Below are 6,147 nucleotides of genomic sequence, written 5' to 3'. Positions count from 1 at the left end.
ACAAAGCAATGCCTTGTTTTGTAAGTCCACGCACCTGCTGCCAGGCAGGATGGACTATTCTGTAAGTCACTTTGGACTGCAAGCAATGTGAATTTGGAACAGCCACGTGGGCACAGGGGAGGCCATAGCCTGTTAATTTCTTTTGCCTGACTTGTTTTCACCGATTCCCCTTACGTGGCTGAAAACCTCGTCTCTTGTCTGTAGTTCCTCGTGGTCGTCTCAAAGGGGAGGCAGAGCGCTTACCCCTGCCTCCTGCAGACAGTCATTTCCAGCCCTCCACATGCTGCACCCCACACTTCTTTTCCCATGACAGCGTTCCAGCCCGTCTCCAGCCATCAAAAATTAAACCAGTGCTTGGGAGCCCCCTGCTTCAGATCCTGCTCGTTGCCTTGACTTTGAGCTCCTTCTTGGTTTATGTCCCCAGAGGAGATTTCTTCTGATTTCGAGCTTGGCTCTTTTTTACCTCTTTGAACTGGACTGGGTGGGGAGTAACCCCCTCCCAGCACCTGGGGGGAGGGGGAGCTCAGCAGAGCGCATCCTGGAGCTCAGGAATGCAGAACAAGGGGCGGGTCTTGGAGATTTAGAGATACTCTTTACCTAGCATTCATTATATGTCATTCTCACCCTTGTTTTAGGTAACTTTTATTATATTCTCTGTAAGAGAAGAAGAGAAAAGAAAAACGGATTTGTCCCTTTGCACTTTGGGGATTTTAAGCATGGATACTCGAAGTTCATGATGCAGGAAGAGGGGGTGTAAATTTCAACTTCCTCCACAACAGGTTTTTCCCCTGAGTCATTTTCGAAGGACTCTGGACCCTGCGATAAATGAGTAGCAACTTCCGAATTCAACTATCATGTGAAATGTCACCAATCCTGAATCATTATCCAAGCCAGAAAATGTGGCTTTGGTTTTGCTATTTAACTTTTAACTTCTTTTTAAGATGCCCATGGGTTGTTTGTCCTTCCGTCCACAAATTTGACAGAAAGAGCCTCACATTGTTGTTGTGTGTGGGAAAATTTCAGCGTTGCAAACGTCTATAATTAATTTTTGAAAACTGGACTATAAGTTGAAATATATCCTTGACTCCGATTATAATGTCCACCTTTTTAAATTTATGTTTTCCTCTTGAAAAATGCTGATTTTTAAATCACTTTGTTTGAGTCCTGAGAATTAGTGCATCCTTCTCCTTCGATACGTGTTCAGGTTGTCCTCAGTGTGGTTTTCAGAAGGTACACACAACTGTTATTACTAATTCGCCACGTGACAATGCCGCAGGGTGACGGCTCGGATTCTGGGTACAATCTCAGAGGACTCCAGTGCACTGTCCTGTTGTGGTCCTAGAGGGCCTGTTGTTTCAAGTCCAGACGGCCAGGGTGGGCCCCGGCAGAGGAAACACCTCGCATGTGCAGTCTGCCTCCCCGGGGCTGGCAGTGACCCGGGGACCCAGGAATGGCTGCCAAGCAAATGCATCAGACGCGTCTAACTCCCTAAACCAAAGGCTTGACTACATGGTAGCCATCATTCTCTGGAGCTTGACAGCTTTTTCAGACACACTCCAAGCCATGAACTCCATGCTGTTGCTACATCTGCTTACAGCCTTGAGTCTTCTGTGTGGTTCTGACGAATCCTGTTTTCTCTAAGTCAAACTCCGATTTGGCCCCACTGTCTCTACAGCAAACTGGATCAATCTGGTCATCAAGCTCCTAGTGGAACCTATCTGTATTACTCTGCCTTCTGTCAGGACTCCAGTCACTATTCCAACATGATTTTCCATAGACCTTGTTAGATAAATTGTAATAAAAGAGCAGTTGCCTGGGTGGCTCAGTCAGTTAAGTGTCTGACTTCAGCTCAGGTCATGATCTTGCAGTTCCTGAGTTCGAGCCCTGCGTCGGGTTCTGTGCTGACAGCTCAGATCCTGGAAACTGCTTCAGATTCTGTGTCTCCCTGGAGCACTTGGGTGGCTCAGTCGGTTGGGCTTCCAACTTCAGCTCAGGTCATGATCTCACTGTTTGTGAGTTCAAGCCCCACATCAGCCTCTGTGGAACCTGCTTCAGATTCTGTCTGTCTGTCTGTCTCTCTCTCTCTACCCCTCCCTTGCTCGTGCTCTGTCTCTGTCTCTCAAAAATAAAATAAAACATTTAAAAAATAAGAAGAAAATAAAATTTTAGAACCGAAAAAAGGCCAGCCTAAAAAATTAGTACTTAACCATGTACATACCTCATTTTATTGCACTTCACAGGTCCTGTATTTTTTTATTTTTTAACGTTTATTTATTTTTGATACAGAGACAGATCATGAGCAGTGGAGGGGCAGAGAGAGACGGAGACACAGAATCTGAAGCAGGCTCCAGGCTGTGAGCTGTCAGCACAGAGCCCGATGCGGGGCTCAAACTGACAAACTGTGAGATCATGACCTGAGCCGAAGTTGGATGCTCAACCGACTGAGCCAGCCAGGCGGCCCTACTCTGTCTTCTTGAGCAGCAGCAGGGCCTGGATGTTGGGCAGGATGCCACCCTGCGTGACGGTCACACAGCCCCGGGGAAACGAATATATATGTATATGTGTATCTTGGTCTTTCCTTCCTTAAGCAGCACAGGATCCACTATACACTATAGATATATAGTTGGTGACTCATCCATGCTTTTCCATTGCAATTCATCCTATTTGGTGAGAGTGTTTCTACGATTTCATCTGAACACAAGGTCTAAAGATAAGACTCATTTTGTCACCTGTAAATACTTTTTCTCTTTTCAAAGCAGTCAAGTTGGTTTGGAATACGCCTGAGGCTTTAAAGTGTTCTATTATCTCTGAAAAGGAGGCCAAGAGAACCATGAGTAATATGCATTTCTGTATCATTTGAGGATCCTCATTTTCTCTGTAGAAGACTGAAACACAAATGGTTTGTAGATGCATGAACCGTAACACATGTTATGTATTCATGGTGGTTAATACACAGATCTTGTGCTGGCTAAGGATAGAAGGGACAAGAGATCCCTGACACTCGGGAGGCCTGACACAGACCTCATACACCTGGACCCCACATACTCATGATATCCTAAACGTAAGTGTGACCTGCGCTCCGTTGTGCCACCTCCCGATTACAAAAGACCTGCCTTGCACCTGGTTTGGCTAACTGAGAAAGTCTGAAGAGGATTTTCACTTTCATGGGGACAAAAGGTGAAAAGAGGAATAAGGTTCGGTGTCCACTTTCCAGCCGGCCGCTAGGAGCCGCTAGAGAGGCCTCGCTGAGTCCCAGCTCCGGGAGCCACAGTGTCTGAGGACCAAGGCGCCCTGCTTTACCCTCGACCTGGTTGCATATCTGCCAGCAGGATGTGCCCTAAGGTATCCAGAAAGCCTAAGAGAGGTTATTTTGGGGGTCTGGAAATGCTAAGCTTTTTTTTTCTGTATAAATTAATGGTAATCACTTCTTCACTTTATGCCATTTTGACTTAACGAAAGCTTTCATCCGATAGTAGGGGCGATGTGTATACGGGAAACACTAAAGATTCAGGTTATGCTTCGCATATGCGGTCGCTCAGTATTTGTGAGTCCTTGATTCGGCCACTCGCTGGGGGAGCCCATTCTGGCACCGCGTGTCCTCTGCTCAGGAAACACAAATAGAACCCATGGCATTGGGCAGACTCATTGGAGAGGCACGGTCACGGCCACCGCCACGGACAAGAGGGCTGCCCCTGTGTCTTTCCCATTGAGCAAGTGTGTGTTATGCATTCACATGACATCTTTCATCCGTGGGCTCCCTGGTTGGAATCTCAACTCTGGTCCTTCTAACCCCGCCACCAGCAGGGTAAGTTAAGGTGGTGGAGAGAGACGCGGTGTTTAAATACCACTCTTGGGTTCGGTACTGTGATCCTTCCATCCCGTTTGCTCCCTAGTGTATGTATATAAAATCACCCCATTTCCTTCCCCTTGCTTCTGGCTGTGGGTTCCAATTGTGCAAATCTAGTATCTTAATTAGGCCTGTGAGACTGTTTTGTGGATGGTCTGCCACCTTGTATCCAACTATGAAGCTCCCTGCATCGGGACAGTTTCCAACAAGCACCTCAGTTAAGATCAAGAAGGAGGAGAGAAGCAGAGGTCAGCTGCGCGGACGAGTCAATGTACGAAGGTGCAGGACGTGGACGCAGGCACCCTGGCACCTCGTCCAAAGTCATAGGCGTCATCAGCTCCTTCTGCAGTGGGCCTGTGCGCGGGACCGCCCGCTGCATCCCCACAGATGACTGCCGTTTCCCCCAGGCTGTTCAGAAGCTCCTTTCATCAGAGGAGCGTGGGGGGGGCTCAGTCAGTTAAGTGTCCAGCTTCGCTCAGGTCATGAACTCATGGTTTGTGGGTTCGAGCCCTGTGTCAGGCTCTGTGCTGACACTTCAGAGCTGGAGCCTGCTTCGGATTCGATGTCTCCCTCTCTCTCTCTCTCTGCCCCTCCCCGACTTGTACTCTCTCTCTCAAAAATAAATAAACATTAAAAAAAACGTTCCTTTCGTCAGAACCTGAATATCATAAACCAAAGACAAGTTTTACAGCCATCTTAGTTTTTAAAATTAAAATTTTACCTAATGCCTTTTCCACGAATAATTCATCAGTTATGATTCACGCAGTCAGCTAGTAACCTAACACAACTGTTCTCAGCTCGCACACCTTTCCTCAGGAGCGTGTAGGTCTTTTTGCAGTTTTTTGTTTCCAAGGTTACTATGTGTTCATGCTCTAAGGTACCACTTAGGACATGATTGTCTCTATCCTTTACTTTTTGATTAGAGGCTTTAAATATTATGTCATGCCATGTTTACGGCTTTTCTTCCATGTTTAAATCCCATCTTCATAATGTCCTCAACCTTTTATAGTATCTTGGCTTAAGCTGTTTCCTAATGTGCTTGTCCGACTATAAATTTTTCAGAATTTTTCACCTTACTGAGGTTTTCTATCAGTCCTGGAGATGTGGGGGCCTTGGCCCAGGTCATTCTCTTCCCCTACATCCAATAGTTCTTGCTCAGTCTAGGGGTGGCCCTGTCTCTACCAACAGTTGACTATAGGTGGGTAGATACACGATCTGAACTAGGCAAGCATCATTCCTCATGGACTTCAATCAAGGAAATCAGTTCAGTGTGCTCTTGGTTGAGGCCACCCTGGGCTGCCTACGTAGAACTTTCTGGTTGCCTTTTGCCTTCTGAATGGTTCATGCCAAAGTATTAATACTATCCAATCACAGTGAGCTCCAAGTAGCTCATTTACATGTAATCATTCTTTACTTCTTATCCAATCAGAGATTGGGTGGTGCCAATACCTCATTTGAATATAACAACTATAACCAGGCTCCACTTGGTACCACTCTCATTCTCTTTACCCATAGTAGTGGGGACTGGGTTTATGATGCCTGGGTCTTCATATAAGGGTTTTGCCGTCTCTATAAATGCCTCAAAGAGGGATTTTTTTGCTACTTTTAAAAAGGATTCTGAGAGGTTCCATGCCCTGCACTGAGCCCCACTAGGAGATCATGACCTCGGCTAAAAATCAAAAGCTGAATGCTTAACTCACTGAGCCACCCAGGCACCCCTACGAAAAACGAACTATAATAGGATAGACCAAGGCTTTACTCAAGGCTGTAGTCAATAGAATTGAAAATCTCAGAGTATATCTCATGTAATAAAGGTAATTGTTTTATAAATATACTTGTTTCAGTTATTATGTTTACATTTATAAGCATATCTTGATGGAAATAAAATACTATATATCTTCCTGTGTGATATTGTCAGAAAAGTTCTTAAAACGTCTCTGATGCATGTAGCTTTTATATTTCATTATGTTTGTAGCTTTCCACATTTGGGGCAGCTGGGTGACTCAGTTGGTTAAGTGTCTGACTCTTGATCTCAACTCAGGTCTGGAACTCAGGGTCATGAGTTCCAGCCCTGTGTTGGGCTCTGTGCTAGGTCTGAAGCCTACTTAAGAAAAAAAGGTTTCTCACATTTAATGCACTTATAATGTACTCTTTATAATAAATGGTGCCATTTTTTATTTAGTCTTTCAAAAAGATTGTGTTATCAAGTAAGTGCTTAGTCACATAACATCTTTGCTTTTATTGCATGCCTTGATGCCTTGATGTAGTAAATAGATACACTAGTTTCTCCATCTGTTTTT

The 6,147-nt window shown here is 45.3% G+C and overlaps 1 protein-coding gene across 1 annotated transcript in view; it reads left to right on the top strand.

Moving 5' to 3' along the window:
* The window catches only part of LOC115296182 (histone H2A type 1-C-like), a 185,542-nt gene that overhangs the window by 104,236 nt on the left and 75,159 nt on the right, over positions 1–6,147 (top strand). The gene's annotated exons all lie outside the window — the stretch shown is intronic.

The sequence above is a fragment of the Suricata suricatta genome, chromosome 7 (assembly GCF_006229205.1).
Source record: "Suricata suricatta isolate VVHF042 chromosome 7, meerkat_22Aug2017_6uvM2_HiC, whole genome shotgun sequence".
Classification (NCBI taxonomy): domain Eukaryota; kingdom Metazoa; phylum Chordata; class Mammalia; order Carnivora; family Herpestidae; genus Suricata; species Suricata suricatta.
The sequence above is the reverse complement of the archived record's forward strand: the minus strand, read 5'-3'. Positions and strand labels throughout refer to the sequence as shown.